Below are 26,189 nucleotides of genomic sequence, written 5' to 3'. Positions count from 1 at the left end.
TTGGGGGATTAGACTGTCAACAAGTTGTTCTCTTTGGGTAGCAGATTTCAGAAAATACCATTGTCTCCAATCTCAAGTCAAGAGTGAAAGTGTCTTAAATTGACTGGGACAGGAAGAACCTGTTTTTGGAAATGATGAGATTAGTATTTCTAAGCTGCAGTGATGGTAGTATCACACAAAAGGATATGGCTGCAAGATGCTGCTGATGGTTACAAGCTCTTATGCAGTCCCTACTCACTTCAACAAGGCTCGCCGAGAAGAACTGCCCAGAGGATTGTGCTTTATGTCAGTTACGCAGGATGGATTGACATTTAGACTTTTCTGCCAAAATGACTTGATCCAGCACTGATGTTGTGTGAGTGGAAGAAAATAACCTTCAGGAACCATGTAAGACTACTAGCCCCTGGAATAAAAATTGTGGTCTAAGGAAGGATCTTAACAATTCTTGGCAGACCTATTGTGTTTTCTAGCCATTGAGTATTTCATTAAAGTGTACAATTTAACATTTTAGAAACTGCCTGAGGAGCTGATGCAGAATAGTTTATAAGAGAATTGGACAAGAACTGAGGAGAGCTGTGTTCAAATCTCCAACCATGAATTTCAATGGATAATCTTAGGGCAGTCTATTTTAGCATAATTTACTTTACCTACAACAGAGATTAGGGTGGCAACTAGCCAATATGGTAATCAACTCAGAAGCAGATGTTTTCTTTGTCTGCTCTAAATTCATGCATTGGATGTGGATTTTCACTTCCCGGTATGGAAGTAGCTTTCTTTAGCCCTTTTTGGTGGTTGGAATATCTCCAAGCCTACACCGCAATGCTTCTCTTTGAATCTTAAAGGCCCTTTTTTCACACGCTACAAGACAACCCAAGTTTATCATACAGAAGAACATATGCTTGCCAGGGAATTGCAATCAATCCCAGCTCCTTGGCTGGTACAGGCCATATGTATTTGCCAGCACATGCTCATTATGGTGGTAGAAAGTGCTATCAAGTCATAGCTGACTTATGGCAACCCCTAGTGGAGTTTCCATGGGAAGAGACTAACTGAGGCGGTTTGCCATTGCCTGCCTCTGCAACTCTGGTCTTCATTGGAGGTCTCTCATCCAATTACTAACCAAGGCTGACCCTACTTAGCTTCCAAGATATGATGAGATCGAGATTGCCTGAGCTATCAGGTCACAGCACATACTTGTTGTATTATCCATATGTTATGTTTTAGGTGTACTACTTTTTAAAAGTTGTGAACTCTTGCAATATAGCAGCATCCTTGGAGGCTTCAGCTGCATTACTACATTTCACCAGCAGAGGGTACTATTGGCTTTGGAGATGAAGTCGAGGGGAGGGATGGTGGAAAAGACTAGTTTGGTTTTAAACTGAAGAGAAAATAAATTACTACAAAAATGGTACCTCTTAAGATAACATTTTGTCATGCATCTCAGCAATGTGCAAGCAGCTGCTCCTTGCACAACAATAAGGTCTCATGGCGTGTGCTTTTTTTCTCCTAAATTTTTTGACACTGCACTTTTTAAACAACGTTTTCCTGGAAGCTATTAGAAGTGTATGGAGTAAGAAGTCAGCAAGTGGCTGTAGAAGGTGCAGTTGGGGGTTCATTCTTCCAGTAGGCATGACTGTCATTACCTTAAGGCCTCTGCCTAGCTCATCTTCCCCTACTCCTAGATAGCAGGATTTGAGTCCAGTTGCACCTTGGAAGCCAATAAGATTTTCAGGGTATGAGCTTTTGAGAGTCAAAGCTATCTGCTTCAGGTATGAAGAAGGGAGCTTTGACTCTCGAAAACTTATGCCCTGAAAATCTTGTTGGTCTCTCATTGGACTCCAGTCCTGATGTTCTACTGCAGACCAACACAGCTATCTTCCTGAAACTATTCCAAGATAAGGTGTACCCCCTCCCCAGGATGCTTCTTGTGTGCGTATGGGTCATGAAGTCATAATCGACTTACTGCGTTCCCAACAAGGGGCTGTCAAGGCAAGCGAGAAGCAGAGTTGGTTTGACATTGCCTTCCTCTGCAGGGTCTTTCTTGGTGGTTGCCCAGACTTGACCTTGCTTAGCTTATAATATTTGAGGAGGTCGGGCTATACCATACTTTCTTCCCTCCTCAAGGATGCTTCTTGACCCACTTTTACAAGGAATTCTGCTGGACTGCCGCTTGAGTAAGTTTGCACCGAATTGCAGCCTTAAGGTGCTTTCTTTATTCCTCTCCTACTTGTCAACTGTTCTTGCTGAATAAGAGGTGACAGTGGTTGAAGTTAACGCAAGAGCACGATCGGTCTTTTTCTTGATCTATAGCTCTTGAATCTGACTTGAGCTAGTGCTGGTGCAGTTGGCAGCACACATTTCAGACACAAAGAGCAAAGTCCAGGTGAGTCATATTACAAGTGCTAGGAACAAAGAAGAAAACAAAGTTGTAGTGCCAAAGGGAGGCGGGGCTCTGTTTGCAAGCCAGATGAAATGAGGACACAAAGGGGGGTGGGGAGTGCTGTCAAGCTGTATCCTTTTTCTGTCAATGGGCAAGAGAACTTCCTAGTGGATTGTGTCCTATGTCAATCAGTGGGACGGGGTAGGAATGCTAGCTGGTTCTTGGTATATCAAATAACTTGGGCTTCTCTGGAGGATGGGAGTGGGAGAGAAGAGATTCACCTCTCCAGGACTGCGAAGTTGAGTGTACTGTTGTGCTCACTATCAGGTTTAAACCACAGCGAGAAGGTGGATATCTTCACTGCCATTCCAGAGCACACTTCTATTTGTGGTAAGAATGTATTTGCTTAAACTGTAGGTAATCATGGCTTTTCTCTTTAACATGGCAAGCAACACAGTGTAAGACCCTACAACTAAAACACAGAGCCAGGATAAAACCAAACCAAACCCAGAAACTGCCACCCTCTCCTCAGACTGTCTCACATCCCCTTTTGAAAACCAAGAGTAGGATTAGTTGTCAAACCTCCCGAGGCTGCAGCTTCTGGTTCATCTTTGCATGTCATAAGAGAGTGGTGATTTATTTCCGGCTAACTGTTTAGAAGCAAAAGTGTAAACTCTTTTATGGTGGACATGCCAAGATTCCTTTTCTCAAGTAGTATGAGCAGCTATAGGAAAAGGAGAGGAGAGCAGGTGCTAAGGCAGGGCTTCTCCTTTGCCATGGAAGCTCACTAGGTGATCAGACACACTCAATCAATCTCACAAGCCTGTTGTGAGGATATAGATTTGCCAACCTCCAGGTGGAGCCTGGAGATCTCCTGGAATTACAGCTGATCTCCCAACGGCAGAGAGCAGCTCACCTGGAAAAAAAGGCCGCTATGGTTTCTATGGCATGACACCCTGCCAAAGTCCCTTCCCAAACCCCGCCCTCTCAAGGCTCCGCCTCCAAATCTCCAGGAATTTCCCATCCAGCATTGGCAAGCCTATTTAAATTGTAAGCCACTTTGGGGCGAAAAATGGGGTATAAGCATGTAAGTAAATAAATATTGGAACTACTGAGGTTGCCACCCAAGCAGAATTTAAAGCGCTCACCCAGAAGTTTATCCTTTTGATCATTTTGCCAGAAATGGAGGATATAAAGCCAGAGAAATCTCACTTGGTTTGTTCTTACTCTGAAGTGGATATGTGTTGTGTGTGGTAGGATCTTCTTGATTAGATGGCCTGAGAGACCCTGGTTCAAGTTCCCACTCTGCCATGGAAATTCGCTGGGTAACCTTGGGCCAGTCACACACATTCCACTTAACCTACTTCATAGGGTTGTTGTGAGGACAGAATGGAGTGGAGGAGAACAATATAAACTGCTTTGGGTCCCCCCTGGGGAGAACAGTGGTGTATAAATGAAAGAGATAACCACAATACCAACATTTAATTTATATATTGCCCTTCAGGAGAACTTAACACCCACTCAGAGTGGTTTACAAAGGGTGTTATATTATTATCCTCATGACAATCACCCTGTGAGGGGGGGTGGGGCTGAGAGAGCTCCTAGAAGCTGTGACTGACCCAAGGTCATCCAGCTGGCTTCAAGCGAAGGAGCAGGGAATCAAACCTGGCTCTCCAGATTAGAGTCCTGCTGCTCTTAACCACTACACCAATGAGTTGGTCATAGGCCTGCACACTAAGAAACGGCTGCTTTTGAGATGAAGAGAACCGGCAGTGCCTCACAATATGCCACCTCATCCTCAAGCCAATCATTTTAGTAGTGCACCCACTGTGAGGAAGTTGTGATCCTAGGCAAGACAGGCGGAGGGTGACATGCAGGCAGTTTGTCAGATGCCTCAGAACTCGGGTGCTTTCCAGACAGATCAGGAAATGTCACAAAAGCAGGCCTCCATTAGCCCACAGATCTGTTTCTTTCAAAAGACTACTTTCCCCTTGCGGGGAATGTTGCAAATGCTCAGAGGCACTCAGCCTCAGGTGCCAGAATTTTGGCAAACAGAAGGTGACAGAGCATCAGGAAGGATGAAGCAGTCCATGGCCCCGTGTGTCTCTTCTGCAGAATAAACCTCCCATGCAGCCTACACGCCTACAGAGAATAGCTTTGTTCTTCAACCTGTTCCATCTAGTTTCCAAACCTCCTGTGGCCTTTTCAAAAAAAAGGTTAAACAAACACTCTCTGGCTCCCTGTTTCTTTTGTTGGCCTAAATCACTGCCAGGCAGCAGAGGCCTGCTTTCTCAGCTTACCCCTGCAGGTTTTGCTTCTACTTTGACTCCTATTATTTCCTTTCTCCCTGCGTCACCAGAGTTCCAAAGAGTGACCCCCCCACACACACACACCATAACTAGTGCAAACACCTTTCTGGCTAAAAAAGATCTTTGGTAGTCACATGCCAGAGCTTCCTGTAGTCTGCACGTAAGAAATTAAGTGCTCACTTGACATTAGCTACACCCTGCAACAAAACACTTCTTGCGACTATGACTAGCAGCATTGCCTCTACAGCAAACCTATGGAGCCTGCAAGAACAGTTATGTTCCTGGCTGCCACTGCAAATCATCTCTCCCCCAGTGTGAGGCTTACTGTATATGCTGATGTTCTGGCTGCTATTGTGCAGCAGATGTTTAGTTGAATAGACTGGGGGATCTGATGTGAGGTGCTACCTCTGTCTTGCTACTTGTCACCTTGCATGTTTGTGAGCAAAAACTACAAAACTTCCAGAAATCTCTAGTATACACTCTCTCTTCTAAAGGGAAACAACCTCACTAAGCTGTAGACCCTGGAACTTCTTGCCACTTGGAGAAAAATATGAAAAGCCCAATCAGCAAGCAAGACAGTAATGCCCAAGTTTCTTAACTAATCTTATACACAACTTGCTGGCTCCAATCATAGATATATGTTCCTGGCTGCCAGTGGAAATTCCTGTTTTCCCATTCTGAAAATTCAATGCTCAAAGAAGAAATTATTTCTCTCTCGCACACATGCAGGGTGGTGTTTTCAAAGTTTATTTCCTGATAATACTGCAAAGCACCCCATAGAAGTTGTACCTTAATGGCTGACCATACACTTTGCCTGCAGAAGGTCTGAAGTTCATTCCCTAACATTTCCACTTAAAGGATTTTGCAGAGACTCCTAACAGCTATTGCCAGTTGGAGGAGACAATATTGTGCAAATTGGACCAGTGCTCTCACTTGGTATGACACATATTCATTCTATTCTACATCTGATTTGGCTGATGCCGTGCCTGAAAGTCTGTGTACCGAGGCAACCTTCATGGTGCCTGCATTTACAGTTAGACATGAACTTTTCTAGTGTGGGATATATTGGGCTATACGTATGTCAAACTAGCTAAAAGGCAACAGATCACTCTGTGTGTGTGTGTGTGTGTGTGTGTGTGTGTGAGACAGAGAGAGAGAATGGGAATCCTGGGAATTATAGTTCTGTGTGAGTCCTGAGAATTGCTAACAGGCTGCTTCCACATGGGGATTTCCCCCCACATGGAACTCTGGAAACCTTGGATTAAATCCACATGCAGAAGGCAGCCTCTGTCAGGAAATCTGAGTCCAGTGATGGGGTCGTTCTGAACAAGGGTCACGGCATTCCCAGGGCTTTCCCCTTGACTAGGATCTCCAGCTAAAGGGGTCAGGTGGTAGGTAATGTCAAAGACCTCTGCCTAAAAGCCTTGGAGAGCTGCAACCATCTGAGCAGACGTTACTGACCTTGATGGGCAAATGGTCTGATTAAGTATAGGGCAGCTTCATGTGTTCAGAGGAGAGCAATGAAAGTTGCTGTGGGTCCCCATTGCAGAGAAAGGCAGGGTATAAATGAAGTAAAGAAATAAATATCCAGAGAAAAATAAAACCAATTTTTCTCCAGGTTAAAGGAGGAACTGCAGGAGTGGCTGCTGTAACTGTAGTCACCATGGGGAATGAGGCAGCGGTAAGCTTTGCTGTCAAAATGGTGCAAGGTGGCTCACTGCATTCCACCTCTTGAGTGAAGGCAAAGAAAGGGGTTTGTACGCTGTGGAGGTCCCAGCAAAATTGCCATCATGCCTCTGCTTTTGAATAGGAAAAAGAGAAGGGAGACGCACAGCAGCAGCCGTGAGCAGCGTGAGAACAGGTGTATGTGGATGCTGTTCCCACCTCGGTTGCTGATGCTGTGACAGGCGCACGCTTCCCTGCTCCCATCTGGAAGGAGCCAGAAATATCCAATCCCATCTTTCCCTCCTCCAGCGGCAATTCCAAGGACGTCTCGGGAGAAAAACTGTAAGAACTAAAAGATGTGTTCTCAGCTAGACTTAGGAAGGTCTCTCTTCTTCTCTCAGTCAAATCTGTTCCCTAGAATTTGATGGCATCCCTCTTCATAGAGAACCCTAGAGGTGTTTGAGCTCACTCTTTGGCCACGAGACATTTCTCTTCACTCCTTTCCTTCAGAGAGGGTAAGTTGACTGCTGCCCAGCTGAAGGGGCTGACTCTTCACAGCCAATGACAGAGCAAAATGGGACCTCACGGCCTAAAAGAAAGGGGTGCTCTGGCCCCCTTTAGGCACATTCCACTGGTAGTAGACGAGTGCGCTACCTGATCGGACCTGTCCCGACATAGAGATCTGATTGCCTGGCACCTCAGCTCCAAGCCAGGAGAGCATTCAGCCCCTGGTTCTGTGTTAAATATTTTAGTGCAACCCAAGAACACTGCAGAGGGAATTCAGCAAGGGAGGTGATGCAGCTGCCAGGTGAGGGTCAAAGGCCACGCGCATTTCATTGGCAGCAGGAAGATGAGCTGGTGGATCTGGTGTATTCCTCTCAAAACAGAATGCATGTGAGTCACTGCCTGCAAGTCTTTGTGATACGAAGTCGTATCTTTGGGGGAGAGGCGCCTGTTGGCAAGAAGTTTAAGCCTCTTTCCTGTTGCGTTCTGGGAAGACCATGCATGGCAGCAAAGCTGGGGTAGCAAGGCCCATACCCATAGGCACTAGGGCTGCTAGATGGCCTAAAAAACCCAAAAAACCCAAAAACAACCACCCCTGTGTAGCAAGACTAGGGATTTGCCCAGGCCCCCTAGCACTCATTGTTGAGTATTCCATTGTGCGTGTGCAAAGAGTGCATGCGCTCCTGGGCCCAGTGCGATGACATCACTTCTGGTAAGTGGTATCATCACTGGAGCGCAGGAAGCCAAGTGGGTTAGCCAGGTAGCTGCTTCCCCGGCGTGCAGGGAAGAGGTCAAGTGGGCTGGCTGGCTGCTTCCCTAGCACAGGAGGCTGAGCTGTTCAGTATTTTAACCCTGTTTCCTCCCAGGCAGTCCAAGGAAAAAACAGACTGTATGGGGGCCGGGGCGGGGCTGGATATCTGGCTACCCTAATAGGCACGCTAATTGGAATGTGTGTTAGAGTCCTGCAGGTGAGTACCATGAAAACCATAATCTGATGCTTTTTACCTGCCCAAGAAACTTGTAATAACGTACATGTTTCCTCTCCCCATTATTTTCTTCCGAAGGCCCTGTAAGTTTGTCAGCCTGAGAAACAATGATTAGCCAAAACGTTTTATAGATAAGTGACACATTATAGTATAACAGAGTGTTGGACTAGGATTTGGGACACTCCAAGTTAAATTCTAACTCTGCCATGAGGCTTGTTGGGGGGATCCTTTGTCTGTCTGTCTGTCTCAACTGTATGTATTTCTTGGAGTTCTTGTGAGGATAAAATCAGGAAATGAGAATCCCATGAACCTTGCTGAACTCCTTGGAGGAAGGGTGAGGTTAAAATGTACTAGACTGGATTCGAACCTCGATTTCCTGGGTCCACGTTCCTGGGTCCAACACTCTGTTCATTGCACCAGACTGGTCTATAGTTTGATGACACTGGGATGTTCTAAAATAAAGCAGTACTCCTAAGTATTAAGGCAAGGGCAGGAGGGAATTTTCTATGCCATTTTGGGTAACTACTTAAAATGTAATAGACTAACCTATTTTTACTATAGCATCAGCTTTTGTAGACTTGTCTTACTTCATCAGAATGTGTTTATCCCTTTCAGGTGGGGTCACCATGGCAGATGTAATGTAATCCAACGTGGAGGACTATTTAAGAAATACTTATAGGTTTTGAATACTTATAGTCAGGGCTTTTTTTCTGGGAAAAGAGATGGTGGAACTCAGTGCGCTGCCCTCAGAGAAAATGGTCACATGGCTGGTGGCCCCGCCCCCTGATCTCCAGACAGAGGGGAGTTTAGATCGCCCTCCGTGCTGCTGCGTGGAGAGCAATCTAAACTCCCCTCTGTCTGGAGATCAGGGGGCGGGGCCACCAGCCATGTGACCATTTTCAAGAGGTTCCGGAACTCCATTCCACCGCGTTCCTGCTGAAAAAGAGCCCTGCTTATAGTCCACCATCAGCTAGCAGACCAGAAAATAAGAGAGAGCTTCCCTGGTCCCATTTGAGCAGAATAGCTTCTAATAGGGCATGGACCTCTCCTATCAGGGTGCAACTGCTGAGGTTTAATGGCTGTATTGTGTCGATTTTATCACTGTAGTAAGCTAAAGAAGAGGTGGATTTTGCTACTAGTAAGCAAGATAATGAGGTGGATTGGGGGCATCATTGGAAGCCACTGAATAGGATACAGATTTGGCCTATGAGCTGGAAACTAATCTGTTAGATGAAGTCTCATTAAAATAAGCAGGAACTCTATGAGGTCTGCGCGGAATTACCTATCGATATGTGTTCCATGTTGATTTGTGAGAGGAGGACTGGCATTTTTTTTCCACATGAAGAATGAACATGTATTGTGAGGATCTGCCAAGTAACCTTCAAAAGACTCCACTGTTTATTAGTAAGAGCTTTATTGAAAAGCTGCTAGTTCATGATCTTATGGGGTTCATTGTCAGGAATGAGGCACATCCAAATATCAAGAGCATATATCATTTACAGGCTAACATCCCCCCCGCCACTTCCTAGAGGCTGCTAGTTCTGCTGGGAACTATCTGCACAGGGGAGGGCACAGGGTTCAAGGTTATGTGGTCTCTTTTCCCAGCAGCTAGGAGCAAGAATTCATATCCTGGGAGAGTAATGAAACACAGCTGCAACAAACAGTCATAACGTCATAACCTCCAGCCCCAACCCGCCAGGTATGGGTATGGCAGATGCGGCCAGCATCTTGCCATGTATTGGGGTGGCCCTAGGAAGGAATGCTTTTGAAAGGCAAAGCAGGTGTCTAGCAACTGTCCCTTCTGTTTGTTGTCATGAATGCCAGCCCTTGTTAACCCTGGCTGATATGAACAGTGAAAATCCGCCCTCCTTGCTGCATAGTTTGTCAGTTTCTTCTTTGTGATTTGACTGGTCGGTGTCCTGACTCCTAAGCCAATTTTATTTTCTTGTCCTCCTGCCTCTACTTGCTGTGCAAACTTTGTTAGGGAACTATTTACTCAATGAATGAAGTAATTCATCTTTTTGATGCGGGATCAAACACTCAGCTGAGATACCATGCTGGTGTCAGTATGCTGTTTTCCAAACGTTTGTCATTACACAATCTGCCCTGTGGTGTCCAATCCTGAGACCATCAAGGCTTTGCCAGGGCTTGTGCCAGTATCAACAGCCACTTTCCGTATCAGCACTGAAGCAGCACAATGGCTTTCCATTTTAGAGGGTTTACATGACCAAGCTCTTCAGCAGCGGGTAACCCACGTCTTTTCCACACCTACAAACCTATCTGACTCGCCTATGTTCTCAAATTCTAGATGGGTAGTGTTTGTAAGTTTTTTCCTCTTCACGCATTATGGAATCCACAAGTTGGATCTAGAGCCCTACCTTGTGTCAGACATGAGTTGTGGGTTCTCGTCAATTCCTGCACACATGGTGCCTGATTAGGATCACGACCACAGTTCCAGGAGGGTTGGAGAAGCCCATGAGTGGATTTTCCCAAATAGTGAGGAGGAGAAGAGGAAAGAAGGGTGTGTGTCATGAGGCACGTTCATGCCCACCATGTTGGAAGCCAGATAATGCTTTTGAGTACAAGCAGGGCTTTTTTTTCAGCCGGAACGTGGTGGAACAGAGTTCCAGAACTTCTTGAAAGTTGTCACATGACTGGTGGCCTCGCCCCCTGATCTCCAGACAGAGGGGAGTTTAGATTGCCCTCTGCGCCATGGCACGGAGGGCGATCTAAACTCCCCTCTGTCTGGAGATCAGGGGGCGAGGCCACCAGCCATGTGACCATTTTCTCCAAAGGCGATTTAAACTTTTAAAACTCCCCCCTTGTTCCAGCTGACCCAATGGGACATCATTGGTCCTGAGAGCGTGTGCGCACTTTGTGCGCGCGCATGTAGTACCAGGGACACTGCCTTCCGCCAAGAGTTGCCCCCTGTGCTGGCAACCCACTGAGTTCCACCACCTCTTTTCCCAGAAAAAAGCCTTGAGTACAAGTATCAAAATGCATTACAACAACCCTACAATATAGGCCAGTATTGTTATAGATTAGGAGGGGAGCTAAAACTGAAAGAATACTGGCTTGCTTAAGGATATCTTGTGAGTTTACAGTGGAGATAAGATATGATGTCAGAGATTAATGGGCTTCTAGTGATTATCACCTGGTATAGTGTGGGCATTGTGTCATACAGCAACAGACAAGCCCTGCTATTGTTCTGCATCTTCTGGGTACTTTCCCCTCCTTCTGTTTTGTGTTTCCTGTAGACATACAATCTCCAGTCAAGGCCACCCTACTCATGCCTCTCTTCCTGTAGGCACCTCTCCTCCAGTCAGGTTCCCTGAGTTAATAGTTTAGTTCAGCTACTAACTCACCTAACTGTGTGGGAGGGGATACTGTTTTTGAATGCTCCCTGTTTGTATAAAACTAGCACATCAGGGACAATAGTTCTAGACCTTCTTGTGCTTGTTTTCTGCTTGCAGAGAGTTTTCACACTTAGAAGAACATTTTAAAAAGCAATTTCCCCCTACCTGTGGTACTAGTCACGCTACTCCTTCAGAACTCCACTTCTACATTATGTTGCATGCAGGAGAATGTGATGGGGCTATACTACATCAAAACGATGGAGAGAATGATGGAGAATTACATTTTGGAATTTCACCTTTATATTAAAAACAGTATTTTGGAACTTACCTTCATGTTAAAAACTGTAAATAGGAATCAAGCACGGCACCCCTCTTCTGTGCTGATTTTTTTGCATCTTTATGTTGAAGAATATTCAAAATTGGAATCTACCTCCTGCAATCTTGATTTGGTCCATTCTGCTACTTCATTGTCCCACACATATGAACCCGCTCTGTGTGTGCATGTACATGCACGCAGGAAAGCATGGCCTTAAAGGAGATGCATAATTTTTCTTGAAGTAAACTTCCACCCTTCCCTTTCATGCACTGAAGCATCTGGTGATGTAGGGAGTTGGTGCAGAGATTCTTTGGAACTTAGAGGAGTGCTGTATTTAGTTAGGTGATAGAGCAATGGAAGCAGGTCTTGTGACTTCCATTTCCAAGATAGTTCTTCCTTTTCCTCAGGTGCTTGCTTGTGTGGAGCATCTCTCAAGGGCTCGTGAGCGTGCTGCATTAGCAAGAGAGCCTGAGCACCTGGCCTGATGCCCCATGAGTGTTTTGCTTGGAAAGCCCCCGCCCCCCAGTTCTAAGGCCAGGGTCAACTGAAATGAGAACACAGGGAAAGAGAAGAAAACACTGGCTCTTTTTAACAGCCTCACCAATCAGCCCGGACAATTTACTATTCCGTTGTCTCATTTGTTCCATGCATGCAGTTTAGGAAACCTCTCTGCTGGGACAACAATACTATGGTATCAGCCAGGAGAGGAAAGGAGGGATGGGCACTCTGTATATTGGAGGCAATTCATCTAAAATCTTCCATCCAAAGGGCCTGGCTTGCTTTTAGCTCAACTATTCATCCTCTATGGCTATGAGAACTAATAGTCATAGGCACTCTGTACATAGAGGTATAAATCAAGATTCCCTCGCACAATGAAAGGGATGTGAAAAGGCACACTGAACCTACCTACAGGTGCCTGCATAGGGATTCTGTGTGAGAGAGACACATTATCAGTGTGCTTTCCTTCCTTCAAGTATGCATGCATATATTTCATGGGTTGCAGCCAGCCACCATTTCCACTCAATCTCACCCAATTCTCTATGCTACAGCATCCATCTCACATGGCTTTTGTACATGCAGATCCTTTGATTCTCAGCCTAACCTTTTAGAATGGCCGGAGAGGAAGGCCCCTTCCTTTTTCACAAGCAGAAAAGCAGATTGGATGCATCCCGATATCTGAATATCTACTATAACACTATTTATTTTAGCCTCAAGTGTTTCTGTGCTTGTAGACATTCACTATTGCACATTTGTTTGTGCATTCACAGACATGCAGATGTTTGTGGCAGTGTTTCTCTGCCTATATTCCTCTATGTGTATGTGTTGCCATTCCTGTGCATATACTTTCATCATCATGCATGCATGTCCCTGTGTATTTAGTTACTTAAAAGTATTTGTAGACATGTGTTTGCCTGCCCAGCTCTGTGTGCATGGCCATTACATGTGCACACATCTGAACATGCCCATAACCTCTTTGCAACTGTGTGTTTCATAACTAGACTGAACGCAGCCAGAATGTGTGTGTGTGTGTGTGTGTGCACGCATGCATGTTCCGGTTATTGACTTCAGTGCTTTGGCTCAATGCCTCGGGTCTCTGGAACTCTCAGCTCCACTCCCACACTTTGGACATGTCACTGGAAACTCCAAAAGACCTTTTGTAGTCTTCAGTTTGATTTTTTGCTTGAACCGCTCCATTGCCCATTGGCATTAGATTTAGGGGTGAACCTGGAGCATGCATGTGGCCTGGAAGATCTCTGTTGGGGAGGGCAAGATTCTTCAGTACTTCGGAGAGGAGACAGCGAGGATTTACTCCACCTACTAAGTTCACTGAAAGAATTGAAAACAGATAGCAATTCTTAACCTTTGTAGCAGCTTAGAGGGTGTGTGTGTGTGTGTTTACATTCTCTCAGTAATCTTTACATCATCCTTGTAAGGTAGTCCAGTGTTATTGTCCCCATACTGCTGAGAGGGAAGGAAAGAGGAGGGAAGGCTGAGAAGGTAATCTGGCCTAAGGTGGGATATCCACCCTTAAGGCACAGACAAGTTTGGTGCCAGTGCCACAAATGCCAAATGGCACCTCACTAGGTATACTGATTAAAATGGGACACAATCCATCAAAAGGCTCTCCTGCACATGAGCTGCGTACTGTGAGAGAACTTCCTGTGGCTCAGATTTATCTCCTTCCAGCTGCACATATGAGTGCCCAAAACTCACTTCCTGGCAACAGCCAACTCTTCTTACTTTATGCTAGAGCAAGGATAGGCAACCTCCAGTCGACATGTCGACACTCGACAGCAGCACACCAGACCATTTTGCATGGCATCTGCTGGAACCAGATCAACACTCAAGCAGCCGAGGCACTGGCAGGGTGCAAGAGGTGGCACCAGGCATGGTTTATGCCTGTCATCTGCGCCAGTTTGGTGTAGTGGTTAAGAGTACAGGACTCTGATCTGGAGAACTGGGTTTGATTCCCCACTCCTCCACTTGAAGCCAGCTGGGTGACCTTGGGTCAGTCACAGCTTCTAGCTCTCTCAGCCCCACCTACCTCACAGAGTGATTGTTGTGGGGATAATAATAACATACTTTGTAAACCGCTCTGAGTGGGTGTTAAGTCATCCTGAAGGGTGGTATATAAATCGGTTGTTGTTGTTGTTATCTCCTCTGAGACCTGCAGAGCCACCGTACAAGTGTGAGGTAAATCCTTGCAATGCTGGCAGCACTGCTGGGACTTAGCTTGCTCTAAGCACGTCTGGCCAAGTATGCCCTTGTCCTCCCCACCTCACTCCCATTTTGTTTGCTAGCCTAGCCCAGCACAGCACAGCATCATCTTCACAAGTAGACATTGCATTTTTTAATTTGAACTATGTATTTAAACTCTTTATAGCCTGCTTCTCTCCCAATCAACAGGACTCAGAGTGGCTTACTCCCCGCCCCAGCATTTGGGCCGAAAAGGTTGCCCACCCCTTACCTCGTTCACCACGCCATGCCTACTGTCACGGGCTGAGGAATGTTTCATTCTTCCAGTCAGACACTGATATACACTGCAGCTTTCTGACATGTTCTGTAAGAGACTGTGGGAATCCTCTGATGCTTGCAGACGGCCGTTAAATTGAGTGGCATGTGCAGGGGCCTTTAATCCCTCTGTGAGTGCTGTGAGACTTAGGTAAGGGGCACCCTCTGAGTCCTTCATGCCCTAGTCAAGAAAATAATTTCCATTCTTTGGCATAGTCTTCCTTTCATGTTTTGCGAGTGTGTGTGTGTGTGTTTTTTCTGTTGATTTGCTCCCCCTGCAGCTCGCAGCTTGAATGTTAAAGACACAGGCGCACACAGAGACGCACACTCTTTCAGTCCAGCGGTGCCCTCCTCTGCTTGCTGCTCTCCCTGCCTGCCTCCTGCAGTTAACGGAGCACCAGTTTGCATTCTGAAACTTTGCCATGCTCAGGAGGCATCCAGCCCTGGCACGAAGATTGTGTTGACACAACTGCAAGGGATCACTTGCTGGGCCAGCAGCAAGAAACTGGAATTTATTTTTTTTACTCCTGCCGGCTCTCTCTCTCTGGAAGGTAGGAAATACATATGTTAACCTCAGTGTCAAGGGTTTGTGTGATTAAGGGTGGGGGGAGGTAAGGGGAGGAAGAACTCTAACCATCTTCCTTGCAGGTTTGGGGAAAGGAGCCAACTGGGTGGGCCTCATTGCACAGTCAGAGTAGATTCCTGTGGATCCCAGGCTGGGTGGTTGTGTCAGGAGGACTCCTGTTTTGCACTCCGAGACGGGCACTGGAAGAATAACGCCTCTGGCCGAGAAGCAAAGATCTGGATTTCCCTGGGAGATTTCCTGAGTTGTTGCTTGTGATCTCCCATGGTTTCTGTGGTGGTGTGTGTGTGTGTGTGGGGGGGGGAATAAACAAATAGCCCAAAGGTCAAGATTGCCAGGGGTGCCATAATGGCTCGTAAATATGGGAGGGAAACAAGGAATCGTGTAGCAACTGGTTTAATAAGCTGAGAAGAAACTGGCTTTTTTCTCTCAAGGGGCCATCGTGTCATTTACAACCTCCACCCATCTGATTGCATCCAGATATCTATGAGGATCTCAAGTCCTTGTCTGAAAAGGGAATGCTCTTGAGGGAGTGGAGTCCAATGGCTAGAGTGACACATGTTCATGTTACGTTTCCTAAACAAAATAATTTTAAGCCATTCTGACAGTGGATTTTATTTTACTTCATGGCATACACATTTCTTCCCTTCCCACTTCCAGGATTTAGTCAATTTGTCAATGATACACTTACAGGCTTTTAATGAATAGAAGTTATTGAAACAGGAAGGGTTTTTCTCTTCTCCCCAGAGACAGCGACCCAGTGGTGGAATTTTGGAGTTTCCTAGTAAAGGAAAGACTGGGTATTCAGCATATACCTGAACTGCAGGAATCCCAAAGCTCTGACCCAGAGACTGGCAAAAGGGCTGTTATATTTGAAGGACATGGTACTTAGAGTTAAAAGGAGTTGAGAATGAGCACGTGGGAGTGAGGGTATGATATTCAGAGCTTCAGGAGTTGATTGAAAACCAGGTTTCCTAGGTAGCAGGTTTAACATCTGGGAAAGGACTGAGTTCTCCTTGGTCTGTACTCACCAGAAGGTCAAGCATATGGCAAAAGAATCCAGTTCTGTGACTAGAACTGGGAAAAGTCACATTGGCAGTGTTTTGACTATATTGTGAGTGGTGGTGGCGGAGGCAGAGAACCTGACTGGTCATCTAGTCCAGTTGCTTCCATCATTTCTACATCCAGGATTACAGCATGGGAGCTACCTTTAGTTGTTTTTTACAGTAATATGTCACTCCCCATCTCTCACAGTAATTCCAGAAGTAGCTGTATTAGTCTATTGCAGCAAAATTAAACCACTCCTTTCAACAGATGTACATGGCATGGTAAACCATTTTTACGAATTTTTTTCGAACCAAATTCACAGAAGAGAAGGGAGATTAAGTGAGCCTCTGGAAACTTATACAGGAATAAACTTCGTTAGTCCTTAAGGAGCCACTGGACTTCGGTCATAGCTTTGTCTGCCTCTTAAAACATAAACAAACAAAACAGGATGGTAACGTCTCTGATGCAATAATTGGAGCTCAGTGATCATGCTAAGGCAGCATTACCTAGTAGCGTTTACGTAAGCTATTGCTCAAGCCACCAATACCCTTGACCTAAAGTCCTATGACAATGGCATGTCTTATGCACTTTCCTGCTTGGTAAGTAGCACACAAGTTTTTCAATCTCCTAGTAACTTACACCAGGCCAAACTAGACATTATAGCATCCATGGGTCAGACCCAAGTATACCAATGCCATTTTAGAACTGAACCCAACCATTTAAAAATGAATCAAGGGCCCAATACTGATTTGGGCCCACAGTGTAACAGGACTCTGGGTGCCTTTTCAAGTGCCAGAACAGCCATTTTGGCACTTGAAAAAGCACATGGTGGGGGTAGAGGGAATCAAGATTGCCTGGTCCTACTGCACTGTGGGATTGGGCCCTTGCCAGATTTTTAAATGGCTGAGTTCAGTTCTAAAATGGCATTGGCATCCATGGATCAGACCCATGGACACCATAACTTCTACTTTGGCCTTCAGACACAGTGGTCCAGGCTGCATACATATCTGGTAATAACAGGCTGCAAAAAACTGGAGCCAGCACCACACTGTCGCTGCTGCATCCAGTGTGAGGAAGAACAAACATGTAGTGATGCAGGCGTGCTCCCACCACCACTCTAAGTCCACTTTTGGAGGCCTTCGCTGGGCCTTAGATGTGGGGCAAGGTTGGCATCAGTAGAATTCCTCCAATGGACAGGGAGAGGTCTGAAATTGGTCCTCGGGGCTTATGTTATTCAGGCCTGCTCGAAGTGCTGAGGAGGTGTTATATGCCCCCTTAAAGAGTAGGCTCGTAGGCTGGTGGGTGCTGCTGGACAGTGGAGCCTGACCTGTGGCATGTAGCACCCTAGCTGCTTCAACTCATATACCAGCTATGGTCATTCCTCAAAAAACATGATCAGGCCAAGGTGATCCATACTCTGACCATATCCAGTTTAGATCATTGTAAATCACTTTACATGGGGCTGCCTTTGAAAACTATTCAGAAACTTTATTTGGTCCAAAATACAGTAGAGTCATCTTGAGCATTTCTCTTGAGAGACAGCGTATACATCTTCTAAATAGATGAAACCCATCTGGAACACTGATGGCCGGTGAACGTAGTAAAGATATTGGCTGAGCAACAATAATGGGTGGAACAGAGACATGACAGGGCTTTTGTACCTCAGTAGACCCAAGATGGACTCCAAATGCTTCTTAAAGTATCATCAATAGGCAGTTCAGCCGATCCTTGAAAATCTCCAAGGAAAGAGATTCCATGTCCTCTTTTGGTGTTTATGCCATTGATGCTCCGTTGTTTTCCCCTCCCTAAAATATGTTTCATTTTGTCCACTTTTTACTGTTATTGAAACTGTCATTGCTTCTTTTCATTTCCTTAGTGATTATGATGAAACTGATCTCTTTCTTTCTGCTGACATCCATTAAATCTGTCAGCATATTTCTGTTTGGATTTCCCCTTTTCCCAGCTAGTTATAATCAGCTTCTCTTTCTATGGCTGGCCTTCGGGCCCTCTCCTCTTTTCTATGGCTGGCCTTCGGGCCCTCTCCTCTTTATAGCCCTTCACTGAATTTTCTCTGGTTAGTCAGTCAAAGAGAGTTCTGTTCACTCAGTGGGTCAAGAGAAGTTCTGAAAATGGAGCCATTGCCATGGTTTCCTCTGTAGCACATTTGCTTTTCATCTGATGTCAGTTCCAATATTCCTTGCTGACCCTTTCTTTCTGAACCCCACTGTGCTGCCTGCCTTGATTTCTCTAAAGAATGGGCACAAAAGACTAAAGAGTTATCTCCAGTGACTATAAGAATGTAATAAGAAACTGACCCTTTTAAAGAAAATGGTATGGAGGGCTGTCATTTTAATCTTTTACCGGATGTAAAAATGTTCACAGCCACTGCTGGCTAGCAAACACCTCTTCCTGGGAAGTGCCAGGGGCAGGGCTTTTTTTCAGCAGGAACGTGGTGGAACGGAGTTCCGGCACCTCTTGAAAATGGTCACTTGGCCGGTGGCCCCGCCCCCTGATCTCCAGATAGAGGGGAGTTTAGATTACCCTCCACATCGCTGGCATGGAGGGCAATCTAAACTCCCCTCTGTTTGGAGATCAGGGGGCGGGGCCACCAGCTATATGACCATTTTCGCCAAGGACAATTTAAACTTTAAAAAACTCCCACCTTGTTCCAGCTGACCCAAAGTGATGTCATTGTGCGGTCCTGAGTTCCACCGTTGAGTTCCACCACCTCCTTTCCCAGAAAAAAAGCCCTGGCCTGGGGCCAACACAATTGGGCTAGGGTGGTCCCCCCTCATGGTGCCCATGAGTACCTTGGTGCCCACCAGTGCGTTCCTGGAGCACCCTTGCTTCTTCCTCAAAGCATCTCTTCCCCAAAGTGAAGAACCAGTCCTGCTGTCCTCCATTTCATTATAGTAGGAGACGCTTCAGAAGAGCCAAGGAAGGCACCATCTTTTTTTGGCGGCGAACACCCACTTGGAAGCACCCAGTCTTCATCTCAGCAGGATGCTTGGATTGGAGCCTCCTAAACTTTTGTGGAATGAATGTTTTGTGATTGGTTTTTGCCTTCATTGCAGCAATTTTGTGAGTGGTCCCATACACTGGCCGCCATTTTGTTATAGTGCTCAGAAGCAGATCGAAACTTGGAAGAGCAGCTGTGAGGGAACTCGAAAAGATCCTTCAAGATAAAGAAGTCTCTCTGAGGACCAAGCTCAAGATAATCCAAACTATGGTAGTCCCCAGTATGGATGTGAAAGTTGAACAATGAAGAAAACTGACAGAAAGAAAATTGGTTCATTTGAAATGTGGTGCTGGTTTTGCAGATACCATATACGGCCAAAAAGACAAATAAGTGGGTACTAGATCAAATCAAGCCTGAATTTTCCCTAGAAGCTAAAATGACAAAACTGAGGCTATTGTGCTTTGGTCACATCATGAGAAGACAAGATTCTCTGGAAAAGTCAATAATTCTAGGGAAAGTGGAAGGCAGTAGGAAAAGAGGAAGACCTATGACAAGATGGCTTGACTCAGTAAAGGAAAATACACCCTCTAGTTTGCAAGATCTGAGTAGGTCTGTTAATGATAGGACTTTTGGAAGACTTTCATTCATAGGGTCACCATAGGTCAGAGGCGACTTGTCAGCACATAACACACATGCGCCTGAATGCTAGAGTATCTTCAGCAACTCACTACGGTCGCTTCCGGTTGCCTGGGGAGTAATGTCACGAGGAGGCCTCTGCTTATTCCCCCCCATATTTTTCTCTCACCAACCAGCTGAGCAGCAGCAGGAACGGCCCACTGGAGGTGAGGGTCCCCTGCTCCCAGTGAGAACTTGGCAACCCCAATACCAGTACCTTTTTTTATGCACGCGCGCGCACCCCCCCCCCCCACAAGACTAGTCTTTATAGCCAGTGTTCAGCGGTATTAATTCATCCTCATGTTCTTTCTTTCTTTAAGACCCATGAAGTGGGGAAGGTGAGTACCTGGGCAAAAGAGAATTTCTTTTTCTCCCTTTCTAAATGAACCATTTCATTTCCACTCTTGTAGCCTTGAGCGTTAATAAGGGTGAAGAGGGCATTGCTAGGCTCTTGCATCCTTCCACAAAACCATGTAAAATCTTTTCCTCCTTAAAGCTATCTAAACTGGGCCATGTCCCATATTACTTTTGTAAAACTTGCATCTTAACACCTGCCTCTTAAGCAGGTGGCAAATGGCAGGTCACAAGGGTTGCAGACATCCCTGTTTCACTGCACTCCAAGTGATCTTCAGCCCACTCCCCCTGCCTATTCTGCCCCACATCTCTCAACCATCTTCTTTCCCAGTCAGCATCCTAATCTTCAGCCTGCCATCCAACCTGCTCAGAAGCACTCTCTTTTCGCACTGGCTTCTCCTTTCCTCAGCTCTGTACTCCATTTGCCGTTTTTTTCTTCAGGTGCTATTCTTTTCTGTCATCTTTGCACCACTCTTCGGTCATTCTGTCACTGGGCTCCCTGTCCCTGAGGGCCAAGCTACAAGTGACGAATGACACTTGCCTGGCAAGTGAACAAATTCACATGTATTCCTCCCTGTTCACTTGCGCTCCACTTGATCAAGTGGAGAGCAAGTGAATGGCAAGTGAACAGGGAGGATTACACGTGAGTCTGTTCACTTGCTAGGAAAGTGTCATTCGTCACTTGTAGCTCGACCCTGAGTTTGCTACCCAAGCTGAGTTTGCTACCCAAATGGACTGGCAATTTAATGAACAGGGAAGGGCCCTGGAGGGCCATAGCTCTGCCTGCATTGCAGAAGCGCAACTTTGCACCTTTCAGCAGCAGCACTGATAGGTGTCAGCCCACTAGTTGCCTCCTCCCTTCACTGCTGCTAGTTGGTGGCAATGTGGAAAAAGTCAACAGGTGAGCCAACACCCATAATTGGCAATGTTAGTCAGGTCTGAGCTGAACAATACCTGCAGCACCTCACCTTGACTTGGCCCAAGGCCATTTTAACTTCCTAGTCAATACACAACTGAACTGTTTGGAAACATTTTCTTGTGTACCATTTTCCTCATGAACATACCATGACATCACAGAAGATCAGCTAGTGCGGAAGAGCGGGGCTGAGCTTTCAGACAGGTAGATAAGCAACAAGCAGCAGACAAAGTTTTAGCCTACTATATATACGTGAGTCAATTATGTGGTGATTCTCGAGGTACGCAATTTTGGCCGCTGTGAGAGGCAAGATTCATAGCAGGGCCGATTCCAGATGACTAACCTTAAGGCGCTTCATGCCGCCCTCTTCCGGATCGCGACGGGGAAAATGCGAAACATCGCGCAAAACTCGCGCGAGGAAACGTGATGTTTCGCATTTTCCCTGTCGCAATCCGGAAGAGGGTGGCATGAAGCGCCTTAAGGTTAGTCATCTGGAATCGGCCCAGGCTGGATGAATGATTGCTGTGATTCCTTGTTTGGTTTAGTTTCTCAGCACCCCCAACCCCCAGCATTCCTCTATCTGAGATATGAGAATCTTTGAATAGGAAACATCCAGGATGAAGCCAAACTGGGCAGTTATTAACTTTGCCCAACGATAAACATTAGCAGCGCAATCTGGGATGGAGGGATGGGAGGAGATAGAACACATGGGTGGGGAGGAGTGGAAATGTTTACATGGAAGCTGAAAGAAACAGCACTGAGTTGGCGGTAACAACTAATTGAATCCAGATGCCCTCCCCCCAAATACCCATGCCAGTTTCCCTCCAGAAAGATCCAGAAACTTGGAAGCAAAGGTAACAGAAGCAGGATGAGTAAAACTGGGGGCAAGGGCTTATTTCTTGGAACCTGTGTTGGAATAAATCCCCTTCCCTAAATCATAAATGGGTGAGAGGGAGGGAATTGTGGCTTAAAGCTCAGAAGTCGTTTGAGAGGAGGACGTGGCACTGTGGTAGGGAATATGAGCAGGAATGGGTTTGACACTTCACAATATAGGACTGGGGGGGACGGCTGGAGAGTTCTTCAAAGCAAAAACTACACTGCAAGCGTCTTTACATGGCTGACTGCAGCTGGTTTTCCCTCCTCCCAGCACACTTTCCATTGGCTCCTGCTCTTTCTACACTTTGTAGTTTTCCCCAAAGATTAGAGAGTTGACTTGGGTTCAAGTTCTCCAACTGACATTGATACTGGTTGTTGTGGGTTTTCCGGGCTGTATTGCCGTGGTCTTGGCACTGTAGTTCCTGATGTTTCGCCAGCAGATGTGGCTGGCATCTTCAGAGGTGTAGCACCAAAAGACAGAGATCTCTCAGTGTCACAGTGTGGAAAAGATGTTGGCAGGTCATTTGTATCTACTCAGGAGGGGTGGGGTTGAGCTGTCATCCTGTAAGAGTTTCCCAGGGTGTGGAATGCTAATGGCGGTAGGCTTCACTGTATCCTGAGGAGGTTCTTTTGCATATGGATTGGTGCTTGATGTGCTAATCTTCTCTGCAGGGCTATTGTCGAGTATAGAGTGTTTTGTTAGCCTGGTGTTTTTCAGAACTGGAAACCATGCTCTGTTCATTCTTAAGGTTTCTTCTTTCCTGTTGAAGTTTTGCTTATGCTTGTGAATTTCAATGGCTTCCCTGTGCAGTCTGACAAAGTAGTTGGAAGTGTTGTCCAGTATTTTGGTGTCCTGGAATAAGATACTGTGCCCTGTTTGAGTTAGGCTATGTTCAGCCACTGCTGATTTTTCAGGTTGTCCAAGTCTGCAGTGTCTTTCATGTTCTTTTATTCTTGTCTGGATGCTACGCTTTGTGGTCCCGATGTAAACTTGTCCACAGCTGCAGGGTATACGGTATACTCCTGCAGAGGTGAGGGGGTCTCTACTGTCTTTTGCTGATCGTAGCATCTGTTGTATTTTTCGGGTGGGTCTGAATACTGCTTGAAGGTTATGCTTTTTCAGTATGTTGTATTTTAATCAATGTTGTACCTCGCCTTGAGCCCACTTGTGGGGAGGGCGGGTTAAAAATATAATACATATATACAAACATACATACAGGGCTTTTTTTCAGCAGGAACGCGGTGGAACAGAGTTCCGGGACCTCTTGAAAATGGTCACATGGCCAGTGGCCCCACCCCCTGATCTCCAGCCAGAGGGGAGTTTAGATTGCTTCCGCGCCGCTGAGCGGCGCGGAGGGCAATCTAAACTCCCCTCTGGCTGGAGATCAGGGGGCGGGGCCACCGGCTACATGACCATTTTCTCCAAGGGCAACCCACTGAGTTCCGCCACCTCTTTTCCCAGAAAAAAAGCCCTGCATACATACATACATACATACATACATACATACATACATACATACATACATACATACATACATACATACATACATACATACATACCAGTTGTGGGGGCTGCAAGAGGGAAGCTTTGGCCTCTGCTTGTGGGCAGTAGTTGACCATGGTGGGAAAGATGATGAACTACAAGTTTCTACTTTGGTATGATCAAGCAGGGCTCTCCTTACACTCTTATATTGTAGACTTATTCACAAATTACAATGGGGCAAGGAAAACTAACTTTGGCCACAAGTTTGCTGATTCTTGAAACTTATTTGTGGTTGGGCTGATAATATATTTTATTGACTGAAAGTAAGGTATCTCTCTGTACCAGAACAACAAATGGTGGCTTAATGGTATCTTTAGGTAACAGCACTTATTTAAAAGCAACAGCTGATGGCATCTTTAAGGAACGTAGATCTTAGCCCCCTCAGTTGAACTGCCACTGCCCATATGATTTCCGCTCTGTCACCCAGCTGGCATCTCCCTCCTATTTTGGATCAGTTGAAGAATAAGAGGAAGAAAATTAGCTGGTGGAATGAAGCTAAGGATTTTTTTTAGTTCTTTGCAAAAACTTTCACTCCTCCTCCCACCCATATATGCTTTTACCCTTCCCTCCAAGAAAAATTGCCTTTTATGGAACAATAAATTGAGGGCAGGGCCTGCGCATTGGGAAGGGAAGATACCCTTTATCAGGGTCTAGGGAGGTCCAAGCTCAAGCCCAATACCATGATATGGTCTATTTATGACATTTCAGAAATTAAATGGATTTTTTTCTTTAATGACCCATGAGACTGGCTATGTGTGGTAGAATCAGGGAGTGGGAGATTATGTTGCTAGTTATAGGGTTGCCAGCTCTGGGGGTTGGAAAAATCCTGGAGATTTGGGGGATGGAGCCTGGGGAAGATGGAGTTTGGGGAGGGCAGGGACCTCAGCACTGTATAATGCCATAGAATCCACCTTCCAAAACAACCATTTTCTCCAGAGGAACTGATCTCTGTGGCCTAGAGAACATTCGTAATTCACCCTGAGCCCCTCGTGGGGAGGGTGGAATAAAAAGCCAAAGTAAATAAATAAATAGAAGATCTCCAGCCACCACCTGGAGGTTGGCGACTACATTTACTGGCCTCAGAGACCTAGTGCTTGGTCCTAGAAAGGCAGCAGCCTGATGAAGAGATCTGGTGAACTCAGAAGATCATGCTCATTTATATGTAATTTTGTTGATCCTAATGAAAGGTACTATGTGGATTGTGTTCAGTGGAGAAATGGAACATGCCTCAGTGAAAGGAACCATAAATCAGTACATGTGGGAGATTAAGCCTTGAGACTGAGTTCAGTGTGGTGCAGTTGTGATAGTGTTGGACTAGGATCTGAGAGACCCAGATTCAAATCCCCACTCTGCCATGAAAGCTCCTTGGATGCCTTTGGGCCAGATACACACTTTTAGCCTAACACAGCTCACAGGCTGTTGCGAGCATCATGGGCTGTTTTCACACTGCTTACCTTCCCTCACAACAACCCGGAACATCGTGCAAAAAACGTGGAAGATCGCATTTTCTCGCACGAGATTTGCGTGACATTGGGAAGGTATGCAGTGTGAAAACGGCCATGGTGGAGGAGAGAATGGTGTAAGCCACTTTGAGTTCCCATTGGGAGAAAAGCATACTAACTATTTAATTAAACAAATCTTTACTTCCCCTAGGGATGCATAGGAACTTGACAAGGGCGACATCGTGCAAATCTCGTGTGAGAAAACGTGATCTTCCGCGTTTTTTGCGCGATGTTTTGGGTCGTTCCAAGGGAAGGTAAGCAGTATGGAAACAGCCTGGGACATCTTCTGAGACTGGAGGCATTATTACTTGATTTTCTTAGTGTACTTAAATTCTCTAATTGCCTCCAGTCCCAACCATTGCACAGTACTTTCTTCTTAACAGAAGCATTTTCAAGTTGCGCTACAGTATGTGCATCACTCCATCAGCCCTAATCCATCAAAAGAGAGTTGCATGCAGAAGTAAACTTCTGCACATATAATTTGCAACCTGAAAACTAAAGTCCTGTGAAATGGTTCTTGATCTCCAAAATTAGCAATAACAACATTCTCAGCTTTGGAGCATTATGGTTCTCAGACTTCTTTTGGCAATCATCAACCTGTTTAATACGAGCACCACACCAGTTTAAATTTATAGCATTTGAGTTAAGGTGCAGGAGTCCTCCTCCTCTCTGGGAAGTGACAAACGATCCCTTTTACTCTCCTCATTTTACAACTTGCAGTTGGGCATTTTCCTGCTTTGCCCATCAAACTGCCTAGCTTGTTGCTGATACAGTTACACCAGCCATTCACTGGATCAGCCTGCAAAGGTTTTTCCTTCCCTACAGGACTCTTTTTCCTTCCTTTCTCTTCCTGCTCAGGCATGCAGCTGGCCCCTTACCTCTCTCCTCCTGACCTGCTTTTCTCTTAAGTGTTTGCACTGTAGGGTGTGGAAATATTTGCATGCTGGTACACAGTGGTCCTTCAGATTCTTGGAGACATTGCCTGAAAATCCAATGCTGTTCTATACAACAGCCTCTGAGCACATTTGGCTGCGTGTAAATTGAGGGAGCACCTTCATTCACACATTTCATCAGCCCTTAGGGCATGGAGCTCTGGGTTCCCTATAAACTTGTCATCCACACAACTGATTCCACCCTTACATTTAATCTCATGAGTCATTAAAGAAAAATGTCTCTTTATTTCTGAAATGGCACAAACAGCCAGTA

At 45.8% G+C, this 26,189-nt stretch overlaps 1 protein-coding gene across 7 annotated transcripts in view; it reads left to right on the top strand.

The window, feature by feature from the left end:
- The first annotated feature begins 2,665 nt into the window (after positions 1-2,665).
- Positions 2,666-26,189, top strand: part of SORBS3 (sorbin and SH3 domain containing 3) — an 82,122-nt gene continuing 58,598 nt past the window's right edge. For 4 of the 7 annotated variants that reach the window (XM_054997367.1, XM_054997373.1, XM_054997372.1 and 1 more), the window contains exon 1: positions 14,813-15,079. The gene's annotated coding sequence lies outside the window, so the exon portion shown is untranslated. Of the gene's footprint in view, positions 2,771-14,812; positions 15,080-21,899; positions 21,917-25,134; positions 25,238-26,189 lie in introns of those variants that run through there. The other 3 variants (XM_054997368.1, XM_054997371.1, XM_054997369.1) reach the window with 3 other exon arrangements.

This window comes from Eublepharis macularius, chromosome 14, assembly GCF_028583425.1.
Source record: "Eublepharis macularius isolate TG4126 chromosome 14, MPM_Emac_v1.0, whole genome shotgun sequence".
Classification (NCBI taxonomy): domain Eukaryota; kingdom Metazoa; phylum Chordata; class Lepidosauria; order Squamata; family Eublepharidae; genus Eublepharis; species Eublepharis macularius.
This window is presented reverse-complemented; position numbering and strand designations above follow the sequence as displayed.